The sequence below is a fragment of the Triturus cristatus genome, chromosome 1_1 (assembly GCF_964204655.1).
Source record: "Triturus cristatus chromosome 1_1, aTriCri1.1, whole genome shotgun sequence".
Taxonomy (NCBI): domain Eukaryota; kingdom Metazoa; phylum Chordata; class Amphibia; order Caudata; family Salamandridae; genus Triturus; species Triturus cristatus.
Genome location: NC_140579.1, coordinates 245,225,835 through 245,248,445, shown reverse-complemented (window position 1 = coordinate 245,248,445; position 22,611 = coordinate 245,225,835).

Below are 22,611 nucleotides of genomic sequence, written 5' to 3'. Positions count from 1 at the left end.
AGGTCGGCAGAGCTGCTTTAGAGCCAGAGAACCAGTCCAGCAGAGCTGCTTTAGAACCAGAGAACCAGGCCAGCAGAGCTGCTTTAGAGCCAGAGAACCAGGTCAGCAGAGCAGCTCCAGAGCCAGAGAACCAAGTCAGCAGAGTTGCTTTAGAGCCATGGAACCAGGTCAGCAGAACTGCTTTAGAGCCAGAGAACCAGGTCAGCAGAGCTGCTCTAGAGCCTAAGAACCAGATCAGCAGAGCTACTCTAGAGGCAGAGAACCAGGTCAGCAGAGCTGATTTAGAAGGAGAGACCCAGGTCAGCAGAGCTGCTTTAGAGCCAGAGAACCAGGTCAGCAGAGCTGATCTAGAGGGAGAGAACCAGGTCAGCAGAGCTGCTGTAGACCCAGAGAAACCAGATCAGTAGAGCTGCTTTAGAGGGACAGAACCAAGTCAGCAGAGCTGCTCTAGAGGGAGAGAACCCGGTCAGCAGAGCTGTTGTAGAGCCAGAAAACCAGGTCAGCAGAGCTGCTCCAGAGCCATAGAACCAGGTCAGCAGAGCTGCTTTAGAGCCAGAGAACCAGGTCAGCAGAGCTGCTCTAGAGCCTAAGAACCAGGTCAGCAGAGCTGCTTTAGAGCCAGAGAACCAGGTCAGCAGAGCCTCTCTAGAGCCAGAGAAACCAGGTCAGCAGAGCTGCTTTAGAGGGACAGAACCAGGTCAGCAGAGCTGCTTTAGAGCCAGAGAACCAGGTCAGCAGAGCTGCTCTAGAGCCAGAGAACCAGGTCAGCAGAGCTGCTTTAGAGCCAGAGAACCAGGTCAGCAGAGCTGCTCTAGAGGCAGAGAACCAGGTCAGGAGAGCTGATTTAGAAGGAGAGAACCAGGTCAGCAGAGCTGCTTTGGAGCCAGAGAACCAGGTCAGCAGAGCTGATCTAGAGCCAGAGAACCAAGTCAGCAGAGCTGCTTTAGAGCCATAGAACCAGGTCAGCAGAGCTGCTTTAGAGCCAGAGAACCAGGTCAGCAGAGCTGCTCTAGAGCCTAAGAACCAGGTCAGCAGAGCTGCTCTACAGCCAGAGAAACCAGGTCAGCAGAGCTGCTTTAGAGGGAGAGAACCAGGTCAGCAGAGCTGCTTTAGAGCCAAGGGACCAAGTCAGCAGAGATGCTCTAGAGCCAGAGAACCGGGTCAGCAGAACTGCTTTAGAGCCATAGAACCGGGTCAGCAGAGCTGCTTTAGAACCAGCGAACCAAGTCAGCAGACCTGTTGTAGAGCCTAAGAACTAGGTCAGCAGAGCTGCTCTAGAGCCAGAGAACCAGGTCAGCAGAGCTGCTGTAGAGCCAGAGAAACCAGGTCAGCAGAGCTGTTGTAGAGCCTAAGAACTAGGTCAGTAGAGCTGCTCTAGAGCCAGAGAACCAGGGCAGCAGAGCTGCTGTAGAGCCAGAGAACCAGGTCGGCAGAGCTGCTCTAGAGCCTAAGAACCAGGTCAGCAGAGCTGCTCTAGAGCCAGAGAACCAGGTCAGCAGAGCTGCTGTAGAGCCAGAGAAACCGGGTCAGCAGAGCTGCTGTAGAGCCAGAGAAACCAGATCAGCAGAGCTGCTTTAGAGGGAGAGAACCAGGTCGGCAGAGCTGCTTTAGAGCCAGAGAACCAGTCCAGCAGAGCTGCTTTAGAACCAGAGAACCAGGTCAGCAGAGCTGCTGTAGAGCCAGAGAAACCAGATCAGTAGAGCTGCTTTAGAGGGAGAGAACCAGGTCAGCAGAGCTGCTCTAGAGGGAGAGAACCAGGTCAGCAGAGCTGCTCTAGAGCCAGAGAACCAGGTCAGCAGAGCTGCTGTAGAGCCAGAGAAACCAGATCAGTAGAGCTGCTTTAGAGGGAGAGAACCAGGTCAGCAGAGCTGCTCTAGAGGGAGAGAACCCGGTCAGCAGAGCTGTTTTAGAGCCAGAAAACCAGGTCAGCAGAGCTGCTCCAGAGCCATAGAACCAGGTCAGCAGAGCTGCTTTAGAGCCAGAGAACCAGGTCAGCAGAGCTGCTCTAGAGCCTAAGAACCAGGTCAGCAGAGCTGCTTTAGAGCCAGAGAACCAGGTCAGCAGAGCCTCTCTAGAGCCAGAGAAACCAGGTCAGCAGAGCTGCTTTAGAGGGACAGAACCAGGTCAGCAGAGCTGCTTTAGAGCCAGAGAACCAGGTCAGCAGAGCTGCTCTAGAGCCAGAGAACCAGGTCAGCAGAGCTGCTTTAGAGCCAGAGAACCAGTTCAGCAGAGCTGCTCTAGAGGCAGAGAACCAGGTCAGGAGAGCTGATTTAGAAGGAGAGAACCAGGTCAGCAGAGCTGCTTTGGAGCCAGAGAACCAGGTCAGCAGAGCTGATCTAGAGCCAGAGAACCAAGTCAGCAGAGCTGCTTTAGAGCCTAAGAACCAGGTCAGCAGAGCTGCTCTAGAGCCAGAGAAACCAGGTCAGCAGAGCTGCTTTAGAGGGAGAGAACCAGGTCAGCAGAGCTGCTTTAGAGCCAAGGGACCAAGTCAGCACAGATGCTCTAGAGCCAGAGAACCGGGTCAGCAGAACTGCTTTAGAGCCATAGAACCGGGTCAGCAGAGCTGCTTTAGAACCAGCGAACCAGGTCAGCAGACCTGTTGTAGAGCCTAAGAACTAGGTCAGCAGAGCTGCTCTAGAGCCAGAGAACCAGGTCAGCAGAGCTGCTGTAGAGCCAGAGAAACCAGGTCAGCAGAGCTGTTGTAGAGCCTAAGAACTAGGTCAGTAGAGCTGCTCTAGAGCCAGAGAACCAGGGCAGCAGAGCTGCTGTAGAGCCAGAGAACCAGGTCGGCAGAGCTGCTCTAGAGCCTAAGAACCAGGTCAGCAGAGCTGCTCTAGAGCCAGAGAACCAGGTCAGCAGAGCTGCTGTAGAGACAGAGAAACCGGGTCAGCAGAGCTGCTGTAGAGCCAGAGAAACCAGGTCAGCAGAGCTGCTTTAGAGGGAGAGAACCAGTCCAGCAGAGCTGCTTTAGAACCAGAGAACCAGGCCAGCAGAGCTGCTTTAGAGCCAGAGAACCAGGTCAGCAGAGCAGCTCCAGAGCCAGAGAACCAAGTCAGCAGAGTTGCTTTAGAGCCATGGAACCAGGTCAGCAGAACTGCTTTAGAGCCAGAGAACCAGGTCAGCAGAGCTGCTCTAGAGCCTAAGAACCAGGTCAGCAGAGCTGCTCTAGAGGCAGAGAACCAGGTCAGCAGAGCTGATTTAGAAGGAGAGACCCAGGTCAGCAGAGCTGCTTTAGAGCCAGAGAACCAGGTCAGCAGAGCTGATCTAGAGGGAGAGAACCAGGTCAGCAGAGCTGCTTTAGAGCCAGAGAACCAGGTCAGCAGAGCTGCTCTAGAGCCAGAGAAACCAGGTCAGCAGAGCTGCTTTAGAGGGACAGAACCAGGTCAGCAGAGCTGCTTTAGAGCCAGAGAACCAGGTCAGCAGTGCTGCTCTAGAGCCAGAGAACCAGGTCAGCAGAGCTGCTTTAGAGCCAGAGAACCAGGTCAGCAGAGCTGCTCTAGAGGCAGAGAACCAGGTCAGCAGAGCTGATTTAGAAGGAGAGAACCAGGTCAGCAGAGCTGCTTTAGAGCCAGAGAACCAGGTCAGCAGAGCTGATCTAGAGCCAGAGAACCAAGTCAGCAGAGCTGCTTTAGGGCCATAGAACCAGGTCAGCAGAGCTGCTTTAGAGCCAGAGAACCAGGTCAGCAGAGCTGCTTTAGAGCCAGAGAACCAGGTCAGCAGAGCTGCTTTAGAGCCAGAGAACCAGGTCAGCAGAGCTGCTTTAGAGCCAGAGAACCAGGTCAGCAGAGCTGCTCTAGAGCCTAAGAACCAGGTCAGCAGAGCTGCTCTAGAGCCAGAGAAACCAGGTCAGCAGAGCTGCTTTAGAGGGAGAGAACCAGGTCAGCAGAGCTGCTTTAGAGCCAAGGGACCAAGTCAGCAGAGGTGCTCTAGAGCCAGAGAACCGGGTCAGTAGAACTGCTTTAGAGCTATAGAACCGGGTCAGCAGAGCTGCTTTAGAACCAGCGAACCAGGTCAGCAGACCTGTTGTAGAGCCTAAGAACTAGGTCAGCAGAGCTGCTCTAGAGCCAGAGAACCAGGTCAGCAGAGCTGTTGTAGAGCCTAAGAACTAGGTCAGTAGAGCTGCGCTAGAGCCAGAGAACCAGGGCAGCAGAGCTGCTGTAGAGCCAGAGAACCAGGTCAGCAGAGCTGCTCTAGAGCCTAAGAACCAGGTCAGCAGAGCTGCTCTAGAGCCAGAGAACCAGGTCAGCGGAGCTGCTGTAGAGCCAGAGAAACCGGGTCAGCAGAGCTGCTCTAGAGCCAGAGAAACCAGGTCAGCAGAGCTGCTTTAGAGGGAGAGAACCAGGTCAGCAGAGCTGCTTTAGAGCCAGAGAACCAGTCCAGCAGAGCTGCTTTAGAACCAGAGAACCAGGCCAGCAGAGCTGCTTTAGAGCCAGAGAACCAGGTCAGCAGAGCAGCTCCAGAGCCAGAGAACCAAGTCAGCAGAGTTGCTTTAGAGCCATAGAACCAGGTCAGCAGAACTGCTTTAGAGCCAGAGAACCAGGTCAGCAGAGCTGCTCTAGAGCCTAAGAACCAGGTCAGAAGAGCTGCTCTAGAGCCAGAGAACCAGGTCAGCAGAGCTGCTGTAGAGCCAGAGAAACCAGATCAGTAGAGCTGCTTTAGAGGGAGAGAACCAGGTCAGCAGAGCTGCTCTAGAGGGAGAGAACCCGGTCAGCAGAGCTGTTGTAGAGCCAGAGAACCAGGTCAGCAGAGCTGCTCCAGAGCCATAGAACCAGGTCAGCAGAGCTGCTTTAGAGCCAGAGAACCAGGTCAGCAGAGCTGCTCTAGAGCCTAAGAACCAGGTCAGCAGAGCTGCTTTAGAGCCAGAGAACCAGGTCAGCAGAGCCTCTCTAGAGCCAGAGAAACCAGGTCAGCAGAGCTGCTTTAGAGGGACAGAACCAGGTCAGCAGAGCTGCTTTAGAGCCAGAGAACCAGGTCAGCAGAGCTGCTCTAGAGCCAGAGAACCAGGTCAGCAGAGCTGCTTTAGAGCCAGAGAACCAGGTCAGCAGAGCTGCTCTAGAGGCAGAGAACCAGGTCAGGAGAGCTGATTTAGAAGGAGAGAACCAGGTCAGCAGAGCTGCTTTGGAGCCAGAGAACCAGGTCAGCAGAGCTGATCTAGAGCCAGAGAACCAAGTCAGCAGAGCTGCTTTAGAGCCATAGAACCAGGTCAGCAGAGCTGCTTTAGAGCCAGAGAACCAGGTCAGCAGAGCTGCTCTAGAGCCTAAGAACCAGGTCAGCAGAGCTGCTCTAGAGCCAGAGAAACCAGGTCAGCAGAGCTGCTTTAGAGGGAGAGAACCAGGTCAGCAGAGCTGCTTTAGAGCCAAGGGACCAAGTCAGCAGAGATGCTCTAGAGCCAGAGAACCGGGTCAGCAGAACTGCTTTAGAGCCATAGAACCGGGTCAGCAGAGCTGCTTTAGAACCAGCGAACCAAGTCAGCAGACCTGTTGTAGAGCCTAAGAACTAGGTCAGCAGAGCTGCTCTAGAGCCAGAGAACCAGGTCAGCAGAGCTGCTGTAGAGCCAGAGAAACCAGGTCAGCAGAGCTGTTGTAGAGCCTAAGAACTAGGTCAGTAGAGCTGCTCTAGAGCCAGAGAACCAGGGCAGCAGAGCTGCTGTAGAGCCAGAGAACCAGGTCGGCAGAGCTGCTCTAGAGCCTAAGAACCAGGTCAGCAGAGCTGCTCTAGAGCCAGAGAACCAGGTCAGCAGAGCTGCTGTAGAGCCAGAGAAACCGGGTCAGCAGAGCTGCTGTAGAGCCAGAGAAACCAGATCAGCAGAGCTGCTTTAGAGGGAGAGAACCAGGTCGGCAGAGCTGCTTTAGAGCCAGAGAACCAGTCCAGCAGAGCTGCTTTAGAACCAGAGAACCAGGTCAGCAGAGCTGCTGTAGAGCCAGAGAAACCAGATCAGTAGAGCTGCTTTAGAGGGAGAGAACCAGGTCAGCAGAGCTGCTCTAGAGGGAGAGAACCAGGTCAGCAGAGCTGCTCTAAAGCCAGAGAACCAGGTCAGCAGAGCTGCTGTAGAGCCAGAGAAACCAGATCAGTAGAGCTGCTTTAGAGGGAGAGAACCAGGTCAGCAGAGCTGCTCTAGAGGGAGAGAACCCGGTCAGCAGAGCTGTTTTAGAGCCAGAAAACCAGGTCAGCAGAGCTGCTCCAGAGCCATAGAACCAGGTCAGCAGAGCTGCTTTAGAGCCAGAGAACCAGGTCAGCAGAGCTGCTCTAGAGCCTAAGAACCAGGTCAGCAGAGCTGCTTTAGAGCCAGAGAACCAGGTCAGCAGAGCCTCTCTAGAGCCAGAGAAACCAGGTCAGCAGAGCTGCTTTAGAGGGACAGAACCAGGTCAACAGAGCTGCTTTAGAGCCAGAGAACCAGGTCAGCAGAGCTGCTCTAGAGCCAGAGAACCAGGTCAGCAGAGCTGCTTTAGAGCCAGAGAACCAGGTCAGCAGAGCTGCTCTAGAGGCAGAGAACCAGGTCAGGAGAGCTGATTTAGAAGGAGAGAACCAGGTCAGCAGAGCTGCTTTGGAGCCAGAGAACCAGGTCAGCAGAGCTGATCTAGAGCCAGAGAACCAAGTCAGCAGAGCTGCTTTAGAGCCTTAGAACCAGGTCAGCAGAGCTGCTCTAGAGCCAGAGAAACCAGGTCAGCAGAGCTGCTTTAGAGGGAGAGAACCAGGTCAGCAGAGCTGCTTTAGAGCCAAGGGACCAAGTCAGCAGAGATGCTCTAGAGCCAGAGAACCGGGTCAGCAGAACTGCTTTAGAGCCATAGAACCGGGTCAGCAGAGCTGCTTTAGAACCAGCGAACCAGGTCAGCAGACCTGTTGTAGAGCCTAAGAACTAGGTCAGCAGAGCTGCTCTAGAGCCAGAGAACCAGGTCAGCAGAGCTGCTGTAGAGCCAGAGAAACCAGGTCAGCAGAGCTGTTGTAGAGCCTAAGAACTAGGTCAGTAGAGCTGCTCTAGAGCCAGAGAACCAGGGCAGCAGAGCTGCTGTAGAGCCAGAGAACCAGGTCGGCAGAGCTGCTCTAGAGCCTAAGAACCAGGTCAGCAGAGCTGCTCTAGAGCCAGAGAACCAGGTCAGCAGAGCTGCTGTAGAGACAGAGAAACCGGGTCAGCAGAGCTGCTGTAGAGCCAGAGAAACCAGGTCAGCAGAGCTGCTTTAGAGGGAGAGAACCAGTCCAGCAGAGCTGCTTTAGAACCAGAGAACCAGGCCAGCAGAGCTGCTTTAGAGCCAGAGAACCAGGTCAGCAGAGCAGCTCCAGAGCCAGAGAACCAAGTCAGCAGAGTTGCTTTAGAGCCATGGAACCAGGTCAGCAGAACTGCTTTAGAGCCAGAGAACCAGGTCAGCAGAGCTGCTCTAGAGCCTAAGAACCAGGTCAGCAGAGCTGCTCTAGAGGCAGAGAACCAGGTCAGCAGAGCTGATTTAGAAGGAGAGACCCAGGTCAGCAGAGCTGCTTTAGAGCCAGAGAACCAGGTCAGCAGAGCTGATCTAGAGGGAGAGAACCAGGTCAGCAGAGCTGCTTTAGAGCCAGAGAACCAGGTCAGAAGAGCTGCTCTAGAGCCAGAGAAACCAGGTCAGCAGAGCTGCTTTAGAGGGACAGAACCAGGTCAGCAGAGCTGCTTTAGAGCCAGAGAACCAGGTCAGCAGTGCTGCTCTAGAGCCAGAGAACCAGGTCAGCAGAGCTGCTTTAGAGCCAGAGAACCAGGTCAGCAGAGCTGCTCTAGAGGCAGAGAACCAGGTCAGCAGAGCTGATTTAGAAGGAGAGAACCAGGTCAGCAGAGCTGCTTTAGAGCCAGAGAACCAGGTCAGCAGAGCTGATCTAGAGCCAGAGAACCAAGTCAGCAGATCTGCTTTAGGGCCATAGAACCAGGTCAGCAGAGCTGCTTTAGAGCCAGAGAACCAGGTCAGCAGAGCTGCTTTAGAGCCAGAGAACCAGGTCAGCAGAGCTGCTTTAGAGCCAGAGAACCAGGTCAGCAGAGCTGCTTTAGAGCCAGAGAACCAGGTCAGCAGAGCTGCTCTAGAGCCTAAGAACCAGGTCAGCAGAGCTGCTCTAGAGCCAGAGAAACCAGGTCAGCAGAGCTGCTTTAGAGGGAGAGAACCAGGTCAGCAGAGCTGCTTTAGAGCCAAGGGACCAAGTCAGCAGAGGTGCTCTAGAGCCAGAGAACCGGGTCAGTAGAACTGCTTTAGAGCTATAGAACCGGGTCAGCAGAGCTGCTTTAGAACCAGCGAACCAGGTCAGCAGACCTGTTGTAGAGCCTAAGAACTAGGTCAGCAGAGCTGCTCTAGAGCCAGAGAACCAGGTCAGCAGAGCTGTTGTAGAGCCTAAGAACTAGGTCAGTAGAGCTGCGCTAGAGCCAGAGAACCAGGGCAGCAGAGCTGCTGTAGAGCCAGAGAACCAGGTCAGCAGAGCTGCTCTAGAGCCTAAGAACCAGGTCAGCAGAGCTGCTCTAGAGCCAGAGAACCAGGTCAGCGGAGCTGCTGTAGAGCCAGAGAAACCGGGTCAGCAGAGCTGCTCTAGAGCCAGAGAAACCAGGTCAGCAGAGCTGCTTTAGAGGGAGAGAACCAGGTCAGCAGAGCTGCTTTAGAGCCAGAGAACCAGTCCAGCAGAGCTGCTTTAGAACCAGAGAACCAGGCCAGCAGAGCTGCTTTAGAGCCAGAGAACCAGGTCAGCAGAGCAGCTCCAGAGCCAGAGAACCAAGTCAGCAGAGTTGCTTTAGAGCCATAGAACCAGGTCAGCAGAACTGCTTTAGAGCCAGAGAACCAGGTCAGCAGAGCTGCTCTAGAGCCTAAGAACCAGGTCAGAAGAGCTGCTCTAGAGCCAGAGAACCAGGTCAGCAGAGCTGCTGTAGAGCCAGAGAAACCAGATCAGTAGAGCTGCTTTAGAGGGAGAGAACCAGGTCAGCAGAGCTGCTCTAGAGGGAGAGAACCCGGTCAGCAGAGCTGTTGTAGAGCCAGAGAACCAGGTCAGCAGAGCTGCTCCAGAGCCATAGAACCAGGTCAGCAGAGCTGCTTTAGAGCCAGAGAACCAGGTCAGCAGAGCTGCTCTAGAGCCTAAGAACCAGGTCAGCAGAGCTGCTTTAGAGCCAGAGAACCAGGTCAGCAGAGCCTCTCTAGAGCCAGAGAAACCAGGTCAGCAGAGCTGCTTTAGAGGGACAGAACCAGGTCAGCAGAGCTGCTTTAGAGCCAGAGAACCAGGTCAGCAGAGCTGCTCTAGAGCCAGAGAACCAGGTCAGCAGAGCTGCTTTAGAGCCAGAGAACCAGGTCAGCAGAGCTGCTCTAGAGGCAGAGAACCAGGTCAGGAGAGCGGATTTAGAAGGAGAGAACCAGGTCAGCAGAGCTGCTTTGGAGCCAGAGAACCAGGTCAGCAGAGCTGATCTAGAGCCAGAGAACCAAGTCAGCAGAGCTGCTTTAGAGCCATAGAACCAGGTCAGCAGAGCTGCTTTAGAGCCAGAGAACCAGGTCAGCAGAGCTGCTCTAGAGCCTAAGAACCAGGTCAGCAGAGCTGCTCTAGAGCCAGAGAAACCAGGTCAGCAGAGCTGCTTTAGAGGGAGAGAACCAGGTCAGCAGAGCTGCTTTAGAGCCAAGGGACCAAGTCAGCAGAGATGCTCTAGAGCCAGAGAACCGGGTCAGCAGAACTGCTTTAGAGCCATAGAACCGGGTCAGCAGAGCTGCTTTAGAACCAGCGAACCAGGTCAGCAGACCTGTTGTAGAGCCTAAGAACTAGGTCAGCAGAGCTGCTCTAGAGCCAGAGAACCAGGTCAGCAGAGCTGCTGTAGAGCCAGAGAAACCAGGTCAGCAGAGCTGTTGTAGAGCCTAAGAACTAGGTCAGTAGAGCTGCTCTAGAGCCAGAGAACCAGGGCAGCAGAGCTGCTGTAGAGCCAGAGAACCAGGTCGGCAGAGCTGCTCTAGAGACTAAGAACCAGGTCAGCAGAGCTGCTCTAGAGCCAGAGAACCAGGTCAGCAGAGCTGCTGTAGAGCCAGAGAAACCGGGTCAGCAGAGCTGCTGTAGATCCAGAGAAACCAGGTCAGCAGAGCTGCTTTAGAGGGAGAGAACCAGGTCGGCAGAGCTGCTTTAGAGCCAGAGAACCAGTCCAGCAGAGCTACTCTAGAGCCAGAGAACCAGGTCAGCAGAGCTGCTTTAGAGCCAGAGAACCAGGTCAGCAGAGCTGCTCTAGAGGCAGAGAACCAGGTCAGGAGAGCTGATTTAGAAGGAGAGAACCAGGTCAGCAGAGCTGCTTTGGAGCCAGAGAACCAGGTCAGCAGAGCTGATCTAGAGCCAGAGAACCAAGTCAGCAGAGCTGCTTTAGAGCCATAGAACCAGGTAAGCAGAGCTGCTTTAGAGCCAGAGAACCAGGTCAGCAGAGCTGCTCTAGAACCTAAGAACCAGGTCAGCAGAGCTGCTCTAGAGCCAGAGAAACCAGGTCAGCAGAGCTGCTTTAGAGGGAGAGAACCAGGTCAGCAGAGCTGCTTTAGAGCCAAGGGACCAAGTCAGCAGAGATGCTCTAGAGCCAGAGAACCGAGTCAGCAGAACTGCTTTAGAGCCATAGAACCGGGTCAGCAGAGCTGCTTTAGAACCAGCGAACCAGGTCAGCAGACCTGTTGTAGAGCCTAGGAACTAGGTCAGCAGAGCTGCTCTAGAGCCAGAGAACCAGGTCAGCAGAGCTGCTGTAGAGCCAGAGAAACCAGGTCAGCAGAGCTGTTGTAGAGCCTAAGAACTAGGTCAGTAGAGCTGCTCTAGAGCCAGAGAACCAGGGCAGCAGAGCTGCTGTAGAGCCAGAGAACCAGGTCGGCAGAGCTGCTCTAGAGCCTAAGAACCAGGTCAGCAGAGCTGCTCTAGAGCCAGAGAACCAGGTCAGCAGAGCTGCTGTAGAGCCAGAGAAACCGGGTCAGCAGAGCTGCTGTAGAGCCAGAGAAACCAGGTCAGCAGAGCTGCTTTAGAGGGAGAGAACCAGGTCGGCAGAGCTGCTTTAGAGCCAGAGAACCAGTCCAGCAGAGCTGCTTTAGAACCAGAGAACCAGGCCAGCAGAGCTGCTTTAGAGTCAGAGAACCAGGTCAGCAGAGCAGCTCCAGAGCCAGAGAACCAAGTCAGCAGAGTTGCTTTAGAGCCATGGAACCAGGTCAGCAGAACTGCTTTAGAGCCAGAGAACCAGGTCAGCAGAGCTGCTTTAGAGCCAGAGAACCAGGTCAGGAGAGCTGCTCTAGAGCCAGAGAAACCAGGTCAGCAGAGCTGCTTTAGAGGGAGAGAACCAGGTCAGCAGAGGTGCTTTAGAGCCAAGGGACGAAGTCAGCAGAGGTGCTCTAGAGCCAGAGAACCGGGTCAGCAGAACTGCTTTAGAGCCATAGAACCGGGTCAGCAGAGCTGCTTTAGAACCAGCGAACCAGGTCAGCAGACCTGTTGTAGAGCCTAAGAACTAGGTCAGAAGAGCTGCTCTAGAGCCAGAGAACCAGGGCAGCAGAGCTGCTGTAGAGCCAGAGAACCAGGTCAGCAGAGCTGCTCCAGAGCCATAGAACCTGGTCAGCAGAGCTGCTTTAGAGCCAGAGAACCAGGTCAGCAGAGCTGTTCTAGAGCCTAAGAACCAGGTCAGCAGAGCTGCTTTAGAGCCAGAGAACCAGGTCAGCAGAGCCTCTCTAGAGCCAGAGAAACCAGGTCAGCAGAGCTGCTTCAGAGGGACAGAACCAGGTCAGCAGAGCTGCTTTAGAGCCAGAGAACCAGGTCAGCAGAGCTGCTCTAGAGCCAGAGAACCAGGTCAGCAGAGCTGCTTTAGAGCCAGAGAACCAGGTCAGCAGAGCTGCTCTAGAGGCAGAGAACCAGGTCAGGAGAGCTGATTTAGAAGGAGAGAACCAGGTCAGCAGAGCTGCTTTGGAGCCAGAGAACCAGGTCAGCAGAGCTGATCTAGAGCCAGAGAACCAAGTCAGCAGAGCTGCTTTAGAGCCATAGAACCAGGTCAGCAGAGCTGCTTTAGAGCCAGAGAACCAGGTCAGCAGAGCTGCTCTAGAGCCTAAGAACCAGGTCAGCAGAGCTGCTCTAGAGCCAGAGAAACCAGGTCAGCAGAGCTGCTTTAGAGGGAGAGAACCAGGTCAGCAGAGCTGCTTTAGAGCCAAGGGACCAAGTCAGCAGAGATGCTCTAGAGCCAGAGAACCGGGTCAGCAGAACTGCTTTCGAGCCATAGAACCGGGTCAGCAGAGCTGCTTTAGAACCAGCGAACCAGGTCAGCAGACCTGTTGTAGAGCCAGAGAAACCAGGTCAGCAGAGCTGTTGTAGAGCCTAAGAACTAGGTCAGTAGAGCTGCTCTAGAGCCAGAGAACCAGGGCAGCAGAGCTGTTGTAGAGCCTAAGAACTAGGTCAGTAGAGCTGCTCTAGAGCCAGAGAACCAGGGCAGCAGAGCTGCTGTAGAGCCAGAGAACCAGGTCGGCAGAGCTGCTCTAGAGCCTAAGAACCAGGTCAGCAGAGCTGCTCTAGAGCCAGAGAACCAGGTCAGCAGAGCTGCTGTAGAGCCAGAGAAACCGGATCAGCAGAGCTGCTGTAGAGCCAGAGAAACCAGGTCAGCAGAGCTGCTTTAGAGGGAGAGAACCAGGTCGGCAGAGCTGCTTTAGAGCCAGAGAACCAGTCCAGCAGAGCTGCTTTAGAACCAGAGAACCAGGCCAGCAGAGCTGCTTTAGAGCCAGAGAACCAGGTCAGCAGAGCAGCTCCAGAGCCAGAGAACCAAGTCAGCAGAGTTGCTTTAGAGCCATGGAACCAGGTCAGCAGAACTGTTTTAGAGCCAGAGAACCAGGTCAGCAGAGCTGCTCTAGAGCCTAAGAACCAGGTCAGCAGAGCTACTCTAGAGGCAGAGAACCAGGTCAGCAGAGCTGATTTAGAAGGAGAGACCCAGGTCAGCAGAGCTGCTTTAGAGCCAGAGAACCAGGTCAGCAGAGCTGATCTAGAGGGAGAGAACCAGGTCAGCAGAGCTGCTGTAGAGCCAGAGAAACCAGATCAGTAGAGCTGCTTTAGAGGGAGAGAACCAAGTCAGCAGAGCTGCTCTAGAGGGAGAGAACCCGGTCAGCAGAGCTGTTGTAGAGCCAGAAAAGCAGGTCAGCAGAGCTGCTCCAGAGCCATAGAACCAGGTCAGCAGAGCTGCTTTAGAGCCAGAGAACCAGGTCAGCAGAGCTGCTCTAGAGCCTAAGAACCAGGTCAGCAGAGCTGCTTTAGAGCCAGAGAACCAGGTCAGCAGAGCCTCTCTAGAGCCAGAGAAACCAGGTCAGCAGAGCTGCTTTAGAGGGACAGAACCAGGTCAGCAGAGCTGCTCTAGAGCCAGAGAACCAGGTCAGCAGAGCTGCTTTAGAGCCAGAGAACCAGGTCAGCAGAGCTGCTCTAGAGGCAGAGAACCAGGTCAGGAGAGCTGATTTAGAAGGAGAGAACCAGGTCAGCAGAGCTGCTTTGGAGCCAGAGAACCAGGTCAGCAGAGCTGATCTAGAGCCAGAGAACCAAGTCAGCAGAGCTGCTTTAGAGCCATAGAACCAGGTCAGCAGAGCTGCTTTAGAGCCAGAGAACCAGGTCAGCACAGCTGCTCTAGAGCCTAAGAACCAGGTCAGCAGAGCTGCTCTAGAGCCAGAGAAACCAGGTCAGCAGAGCTGCTTTAGAGGGAGAGAACCAGGTCAGCAGAGCTGCTTTAGAGCCAAGGGACCAAGTCAGCAGAGATGCTCTAGAGCCAGAGAACCGGGTCAGCAGAACTGCTTTAGAGCCATAGAACCGGGTCAGCAGAGCTGCTTTAGAACCAGCGAACCAAGTCAGCAGACCTGTTGTAGAGCCTAAGAACTAGGTCAGCAGAGCTGCTCTAGAGCCAGAGAACCAGGTCAGCAGAGCTGCTGTAGAGCCAGAGAAACCAGGTCAGCAGAGCTGTTGTAGAGCCTAAGAACTAGGTCAGTAGAGCTGCTCTAGAGCCAGAGAACCAGGGCAGCAGAGCTGCTGTAGAGCCAGAGAACCAGGTCGGCAGAGCTGCTCTAGAGCCTAAGAACCAGGTCAGCAGAGCTGCTCTAGAGCCAGAGAACCAGGTCAGCAGAGCTGCTGTAGAGCCAGAGAAACCGGATCAGCAGAGCTGCTGTAGAGCCAGAGAAACCAGGTCAGCAGAGCTGCTTTAGAGGGAGAGAACCAGGTCGGCAGAGCTGCTTTAGAGCCAGAGAACCAGTCCAGCAGAGCTGCTTTAGAACCAGAGAACCAGGCCAGCAGAGCTGCTTTAGAGCCAGAGAACCAGGTCAGCAGAGCAGCTCCAGAGCCAGAGAACTAAGTCAGCAGAGTTGCTTTAGAGCCATGGAACCAGATCAGCAGAACTGTTTTAGAGCCAGAGAACCAGGTCAGCAGAGCTGCTCTAGAGCCTAAGAACCAGGTCAGCAGAGCTACTCTAGAGGCAGAGAACCAGGTCAGCAGAGCTGATTTAGAAGGAGAGACCCAGGTCAGCAGAGCTGCTTTAGAGCCAGAGAACCAGGTCAGCAGAGCTGATCTAGAGGGAGAGAACCAGGTCAGCAGAGCTGCTGTAGAGCCAGAGAAACCAGATCAGTAGAGCTGCTTTAGAGGGAGAGAACCAAGTCAGCAGAGCTGCTCTAGAGGGAGAGAACCCGGTCAGCAGAGCTGTTGTAGAGCCAGAAAACCAGGTCAGCAGAGCTGCTCCAGAGCCATAGAACCAGGTCAGCAGAGCTGCTTTAGAGCCAGAGAACCAGGTCAGCAGAGCTGCTCTAGAGCCTAAGAACCAGGTCAGCAGAGCTGCTTTAAAGCCAGAGAACCAGGTCAGCAGAGCTGCTCTAGAGCCAGAGAAACCAGGTCAGCAGAGCTGCTGTAGAGCCAGAGAAACCAGGTCAGCAGAGCTGCTGTAGAGCCAGAGAAACCAGGTCAGCAGAGCTGTTGTAGAGCCTAAGAACTAGGTCAGTAGAGCTGCTCTAGAGCCGGAGAACCAGGGCAGCAGAGCTGCTGTAGAGCCAGAGAACCAGGTCGGCAGAGCTGCTCCAGAGCCATAGAACCTGGTCAGCAGAGCTGCCTTAGAGCCAGAGAACCAGGTCAGCAGAGCTGCTCTAGAGCCAGAGAACCAGGTCAGCAGAGCTGCTTTAGAGCCAGAGAACCAGGTCAGCAGAGCTGCTCTAGAGGCAGAGAACCAGGTCAGGAGAGCTGATTTAGAAGGAGAGAACCAGGTCAGCAGAGCTGCTTTGGAGCCAGAGAACCAGGTCAGCAGAGCTGATCTAGAGCCAGAGAACCAAGTCAGCAGAGCTGCTTTAGAGCCTAAGAACCAGGTCAGCAGAGCTACTCTAGAGCCAGAGAAACCAGGTCAGCAGAGCTGCTTTAGAGGGAGAGAACCAGGTCAGCAGAGCTGCTTTAGAGCCAAGGGACCAAGTCAGCAGAGATGCTCTAGAGCCAGAGAACCGGGTCAGCAGAACTGCTTTAGAGCCATAGAACCGGGTCAGCAGAGCTGCTTTAGAACCAGCGAACCAGGTCAGCAGACCTGTTGTAGAGCCTAAGAACTAGGTCAGCAGAGCTGCTCTAGAGCCAGAGAACCAGGTCAGCAGAGCTGCTGTAGAGCCAGAGAAACCAGGTCAGCAGAGCTGTTGTAGAGCCTAAGAACTAGGTCAGTAGAGCTGCTCTAGAGCCAGAGAACCAGGGCAGCAGAGCTGCTGTAGAGCCAGAGAACCAGGTCGGCAGAGCTGCTCTAGAGCCTAAGAACCAGGTCAGCAGAGCTGCTCTAGAGCCAGAGAACCAGGTCAGCAGAGCTGCTGTAGAGCCAGAGAAACCGGGTCAGCAGAGCTGCTGTAGAGCCAGAGAAACCAGGTCAGCAGAGCTGCTTTAGAGGGAGAGAACCAGGTTGGCAGAGCTGCTTTAGAGCCAGAGAACCAGTCCAGCAGAGCTGCTTTAGAACCAGAGAACCAGGCCAGCAGAGCTGCTTTAGAGCCAGAGAACCAGGTCAGCAGAGCAGCTCCAGAGCCAGAGAACCAAGTCAGCAGAGTTGCTTTAGAGCCATGGAACCAGGTCAGCAGAACTGCTTTAGAGCCAGAGAACCAGGTCAGCAGAGCTGCTCTAGAGCCTAAGAACCAGGTCAGCAGAGCTGCTCTAGAGGCAGAGAACCAGGTCAGCAGAGCTGATTTAGAAGGAGAGACCCAGGTCAGCAGAGCTGCTTTAGAGCCAGAGAACCAGGTCAGCAGAGCTGCTCTAGAGGGAGAGAACCAGGTCAGCAGAGCTGCTTTAGAGCCAGAGAACCAGGTCAGCAGAGCTGCTCTAGAGCCAGAGAAACCAGGTCAGCAGAGCTGCTTTAGAGGGACAGAACCAGGTCAGCAGAGCTGCTTTAGAGCCAGAGAACCAGGTCAGCAGTGCTGCTCTAGAGCCAGAGAACCAGGTCAGCAGAGCTGCTTTAGAGCCAGAGAACCAGGTCAGCAGAGCTGCTCTAGAGGCAGAGAACCAGGTCAGCAGAGCTGATTTAGAAGGAGAGAACCAGGTCAGCAGAGCTGCTTTAGAGCCAGAGAACCAGGTCAGCAGAGCTGATCTAGAGCCAGAGAACCAAGTCAGCAGAGCTGCTTTAGGGCCATAGAACCAGGTCAGCAGAGCTGCTTTAGAGCCAGAGAACCAGGTCAGCAGAGCTGCTTTAGAGACAGAGAACCAGGTCAGCAGAGCTGCTTTAGAGCCAGAGAACCAGGTCAGCAGAGCTGCTCTAGAGCCTAAGAACCAGGTCAGCAGAGCTGCTCTAGAGCCAGAGAAACCAGGTCAGCAGAGCTGCTTTAGAGGGAGAGAACCAGGTCAGCAGAGCTGCTTTAGAGCCAAGGGACCAAGTCAGCAGAGGTGCTCTAGAGCCAGAGAACCGGGTCAGTAGAACTGCTTTAGAGCTATAGAACCGGGTCAGCAGAGCTGCTTTAGAACCAGCGAACCAGGTCAGCAGACCTGTTGTAGAGCCTAAGAACTAGGTCAGCAGAGCTGCTCTAGAGCCAGAGAACCAGGTCAGCAGAGCTGTTGTAGAGCCTAAGAACTAGGTCAGTAGAGCTGCGCTAGAGCCAGAGAACCAGGACAGCAGAGCTGCTTTAGAGCCAGAGAACCAGGTCAGCAGAGCTGCTCTAGAGCCTAAGAACCAGGTCAGCAGAGCTGCTCTAGAGCCAGAGAACCAGGTCAGCAGAGCTGCTGTAGAGCCAGAGAAACCGGGTCAGCAGAGCTGCTCTAGAGCCAGAGAAACCAGGTCAGCAGAGCTGCTTTAGAGGGAGAGAACCAGGTCAGCAGAGCTGCTTTAGAGCCAGAGAACCAGTCCAGCAGAGCTGCTTTAGAACCAGAGAACCAGGCCAGCAGAGCTGCTTTAGAGCCAGAGAACCAGGTCAGCAGAGCAGCTCCAGAGCCAGAGAACCAAGTCAGCAGAGTTGCTTTAGAGCTATAGAACCAGGTCAGCAGAACTGCTTTAGAGCCAGAGAACCAGGTCAGCAGAGCTGCTCATGAGCCTAAGAACCAGGTCAGAAGAGCTGCTCTAGAGCCAGAGAACCAGGTCAGCAGAGCTGCTGTAGAGCCAGAGAAACCAGATCAGTAGAGCTGCTTTAGAGGGAGAGAACCAGGTCAGCAGAGCTGCTCTAGAGGGAGAGAACCCGGTCAGCAGAGCTGTTGTAGAGCCAGAGAACCAGGTCAGCAGAGCTGCTCCAGAGCCATAGAACCAGGTCAGCAGAGCTGCTTTAGAGCCAGAGAACCAGGTCAGCAGAGCTGCTCTAGATCCTAAGAACCAGGTCAGCAGAGCTGCTTTAGAGCCAGAGAACCAGGTCAGCAGAGCCTCTCTAGAGCCAGAGAAACCAGGTCAGCAGAGCTGCTTTAGAGGGACAGAACCAGGTCAGCAGAGCTGCTTTAGAGCCAGAGAACCAGGTCAGCAGAGCTGCTCTAGAGCCAGAGAACCAGGTCAGCAGAGCTGCTTTAGAGCCAGAGAACCAGGTCAGCAGAGCTGCTCTAGAGGCAGAGAACCAGGTCAGGAGAGCTGATTTAGAAGGAGAGAACCAGGTCAGCAGAGCTGCTTTGGAGCCAGAGAACCAGGTCAGCAGAGCTGATCTAGAGCCAGAGAACCAAGTCAGCAGAGCTGCTTTAGAGCCATAGAACCAGGTCAGCAGAGCTGCTTTAGAGCCAGAGAACCAGGTCAGCAGAGCTGCTCTAGAGCCTAAGAACCAGGTCAGCAGAGCTGCTCTAGAGCCAGAGAACCAGGTCAGCAGAGCTGCTCTAGAGCCTAAGAACCAGGTCAGCAGAGCTGCTCTAGAGCCAGAGAAACCAGGTCAGCAGAGCTGCTTTAGAGGGAGAGAACCAGGTCAGCAGAGCTGCTTTAGAGCCAAGGGACCAAGTCAGCAGAGATGCTCTAGAGCCAGAGAACCGGGTCAGCAGAGATGCTCTAGAGCCATAGAACCGGGTCAGCAGAGCTGCTTTAGAACCAGCGAACCAGGTCAGCAGAGCTGCTTTAGAACCAGCGAACCAGGTCAGCAGACCTGTTGTAGAGCCTAAGAACTAGGTCAGCTGAGCTGCTCTAGAGCCAGAGAACCAGGTCAGCAGAGCTGCTGTAGAGCCAGAGAAACCAGGTCAGCAGAGCTGTTGTAGAGCCTAAGAACTAGGTCAGTAGAGCTGCTCTAGAGCCAGAGAACCAGGGCAGCAGAGCTGCTGTAGAGCCAGAGAACCAGGTCGGCAGAGCTGCTCTAGAGCCTAAGAACCAGGTCAGCAGAGCTGCTCTAGAGCCAGAGAACCAGGTCAGCAGAGCTGCTGTAGAGCCAGAGAAACCGGGTCAGCAGAGCTGCTGTAGAGCCAGAGAAACCAGGTCAGCAGAGCTGCTTTAGAGGGAGAGAACCAGGTTGGCAGAGCTGCTTTAGAGCCAGAGAACCAGTCCAGCAGAGCTGCTTTAGAACCAGAGAACCAGGCCAGCAGAGCTGCTTTAGAGCCAGAGAACCAGGTCAGCAGAGCAGCTCCAGAGCCAGAGAACCAAGTCAGCAGAGTTGCTTTAGAGCCATGGAACCAGGTCAGCAGAACTGCTTTAGAGCCAGAGAACCAGGTCAGCAGAGCTGCTCTAGAGCCTAAGAACCAGGTCAGCAGAGCTGCTCTAGAGGCAGAGAACCAGGTCAGCAGAGCTGATTTAGAAGGAGAGACCCAGGTCAGCAGAGCTGCTTTAGAGCCAGAGAACCAGGTCAGCAGAGCTGCTCTAGAGCCAGAGAAACCAGGTCAGCAGAGCTGCTTTAGAGGGACAGAACCAGGTCAGCAGAGCTGCTTTAGAGCCAGAGAACCAGGTCAGCAGTGCTGCTCTAGAGCCAGAGAACCAGGTCAGCAGAGCTGCTTTAGAGCCAGAGAACCAGGTCAGCAGAGCTGCTCTAGAGGCAGAGAACCAGGTCAGCAGAGCTGATTTAGAAGGAGAGAACCAGGTCAGCAGAGCTGCTTTAGAGCCAGAGAACCAGGTCAGCAGAGCTGATCTAGAGCCAGAGAACCAAGTCAGCAGAGCTGCTTTAGGGCCATAGAACCAGGTCAGCAGAGCTGCTTTAGAGCCAGAGAACCAGGTCAGCAGAGCTGCTTTAGAGCCAGAGAACCAGGTCAGCAGAGCTGCTTTAGAGCCAGAGAACCAGGTCAGCAGAGCTGCTCTAGAGCCTAAGAACCAGGTCAGCAGAGCTGCTCTAGAGCCAGAGAAACCAGGTCAGCAGAGCTGCTTTAGAGGGAGAGAACCAGGTCAGCAGAGCTGCTTTAGAGCCAAGGGACCAAGTCAGCAGAGGTGCTCTAGAGCCAGAGAACCGGGTCAGTAGAACTGCTTTAGAGCTATAGAACCGGGTCAGCAGAGCTGCTTTAGAACCAGCGAACCAGGTCAGCAGACCTGTTGTAGAGCCTAAGAACTAGGTCAGCAGAGCTGCTCTAGAGCCAGAGAACCAGGTCAGCAGAGCTGTTGTAGAGCCTAAGAACTAGGTCAGTAGAGCTGCGCTAGAGCCAGAGAACCAGGACAGCAGAGCTGCTGTAGAGCCAGAGAACCAGGTCAGCAGAGCTGCTCTAGAGCCTAAGAACCAGGTCAGCAGGGCTGCTCTAGAGCCAGAGAACCAGGTCAGCAGAGCTGCTGTAGAGCCAGAGAAACCGGGTCAGCAGAGCTGCTCTAGAGCCAGAGAAACCAGGTCAGCAGAGCTGCTTTAGAGGGAGAGAACCAGGTCAGCAGAGCTGCTTTAGAGCCAGAGAACCAGTCCAGCAGAGCTGCTTTAGAACCAGAGAACCAGGCCAGCAGAGCTGCTTTAGAGCCAGAGAACCAGGTCAGCAGAGCAGCTCCAGAGCCAGAGAACCAAGTCAGCAGAGTTGCTTTAGAGCCATAGAACCAGGTCAGCAGAACTGCTTTAGAGCCAGAGAACCAGGTCAGCAGAGCTGCTCATGAGCCTAAGAACCAGGTCAGAAGAGCTGCTCTAGAGCCAGAGAACCAGGTCAGCAGAGCTGCTGTAGAGCCAGAGAAACCAGATCAGTAGAGCTGCTTTAGAGGGAGAGAACCAGGTCAGCAGAGCTGCTCTAGAGGGAGAGAACCCGGTCAGCAGAGCTGTTGTAGAGCCAGAGAACCAGGTCAGCAGAGCTGCTCCAGAGCCATAGAACCAGGTCAGCAGAGCTGCTTTAGAGCCAGAGAACCAGGTCAGCAGAGCTGCTCTAGAGCCTAAGAACCAGGTCAGCAGAGCTGCTTTAGAGCCAGAGAACCAGGTCAGCAGAGCCTCTCTAGAGCCAGAGAAACCAGGTCAGCAGAGCTGCTTTAGAGGGACAGAACCAGGTCAGCAGAGCTGCTTTAGAGCCAGAGAACCAGGTCAGCAGAGCTGCTCTAGAGCCAGAGAACCAGGTCAGCAGAGCTGCTTTAGAGCCAGAGAACCAGGTCAGCAGAGCTGCTCTAGAGGCAGAGAACCAGGTCAGGAGAGCTGATTTAGAAGGAGAGAACCAGGTCAGCAGAGCTGCTTTGGAGCCAGAGAACCAGGTCAGCAGAGCTGATCTAGAGCCAGAGAACCAAGTCAGCAGAGCTGCTTTAGAGCCATAGAACCAGGTCAGCAGAGCTGCTTTAGAGCCAGAGAACCAGGTCAGCAGAGCTGCTCTAGAGCCTAAGAACCAGGTCAGCAGAGCTGCTCTAGAGCCAGAGAACCAGGTCAGCAGAGCTGCTCTAGAGCCTAAGAACCAGGTCAGCAGAGCTGCTCTAGAGCCAGAGAAACCAGGTCAGCAGAGCTGCTTTAGAGGGAGAGAACCAGGTCAGCAGAGCTGCTTTAGAGCCAAGGGACCAAGTCAGCAGAGATGCTCTAGAGCCAGAGAACCGGGTCAGCAGAACTGCTTTAGAGCCATAGAACCGGGTCAGCAGAGCTGCTTTAGAACCAGCGAACCAGGTCAGCAGACCTGTTGTAGAGCCTAAGAACTAGGTCAGCAGAGCTGCTCTAGAGCCAGAGAACCAGGTCAGCAGAGCTGCTGTAGAGCCAGAGAAACCAGGTCAGCAGAGCTGTTGTAGAGCCTAAGAACTAGGTCAGTAGAGCTGCTCTAGAGCCAGAGAACCAGGGCAGCAGAGCTGCTGTAGAGCCAGAGAACCAGGTCGGCAGAGCTGCTCTAGAGCCTAAGAACCAGGTCAGCAGAGCTGCTCTAGAGCCAGAGAACCAGGTCAGCAGAGCTGCTGTAGAGCCAGAGAAACCGGGTCAGCAGAGCTGCTGTAGAGCCAGAGAACCAGTCCAGCAGAGCTGCTCTAGAGCCAGAGAACCAGGTCAGCAGAGCTGCTTTAGAGCCAGAGAACCAGGTCAGCAGAGCTGCTCTAGAGGCAGAGAACCAGGTCAGGAGAGCTGATTTAGAAGGAGAGAACCAGGTCAGCAGAGATGCTTTGGAGCCAGAGAACCAGGTCAGCAGAGCTGATCTAGAGCCAGAGAACCAAGTCAGCAGAGCTGCTTTAGAGCCATAGAACCAGGTCAGCAGAGCTGCTTTAGAGCCAGAGAACCAGGTCAGCAGAGCTGCTCTAGAGCCTAAGAACCAGGTCAGCAGAGCTGCTCTAGAGCCAGAGAAACCAGGTCAGCAGAGCTGCTTTAGAGGGAGAGAACCAGGTCAGCAGAGCTGCTTTAGAGCCAAGGGACCAAGTCAGCAGAGATGCTCTAGAGCCAGAGAACCGAGTCAGCAGAACTGCTTTAGAGCCATAGAACCGGGTCAGCAGAGCTGCTTTAGAACCAGCGAACCAGTTCAGCAGACCTGTTGTAGAGCCTAGGAACTAGGTCAGCAGAGCTGCTCTAGAGCCAGAGAACCAGGTCAGCAGAGCTGCTGTAGAGCCAGAGAAACCAGGTCAGCAGAGCTGTTGTAGAGCCTAAGAACCAGGTCAGCAGAGCTGCTCTAGAGCCAGAGACCCAGGTCAGGAGAGCTGCTCTAGAGCCAGAGAAACCAGGTCAGCAGAGCTGCTTTAGAGGGAGAGAACCAGGTCGGCAGAGCTGCTTTAGAGCCAGAGAACCAGTCCAGCAGAGCTGCTTTAGAACCAGAGAACCAGGCCAGCAGAGCTGCTTTAGAGCCATAGAACCAGGTCAGCAGAGCTGCTTTAGAGCCAGAGAACCAGGTCAGCAGAGCTGCTTTAGAGCCAGAGAACCAGGTCAGCAGAGCTGCTCTAGAGCCTAAGAACCAGGTCAGCAGAGCTGCTCT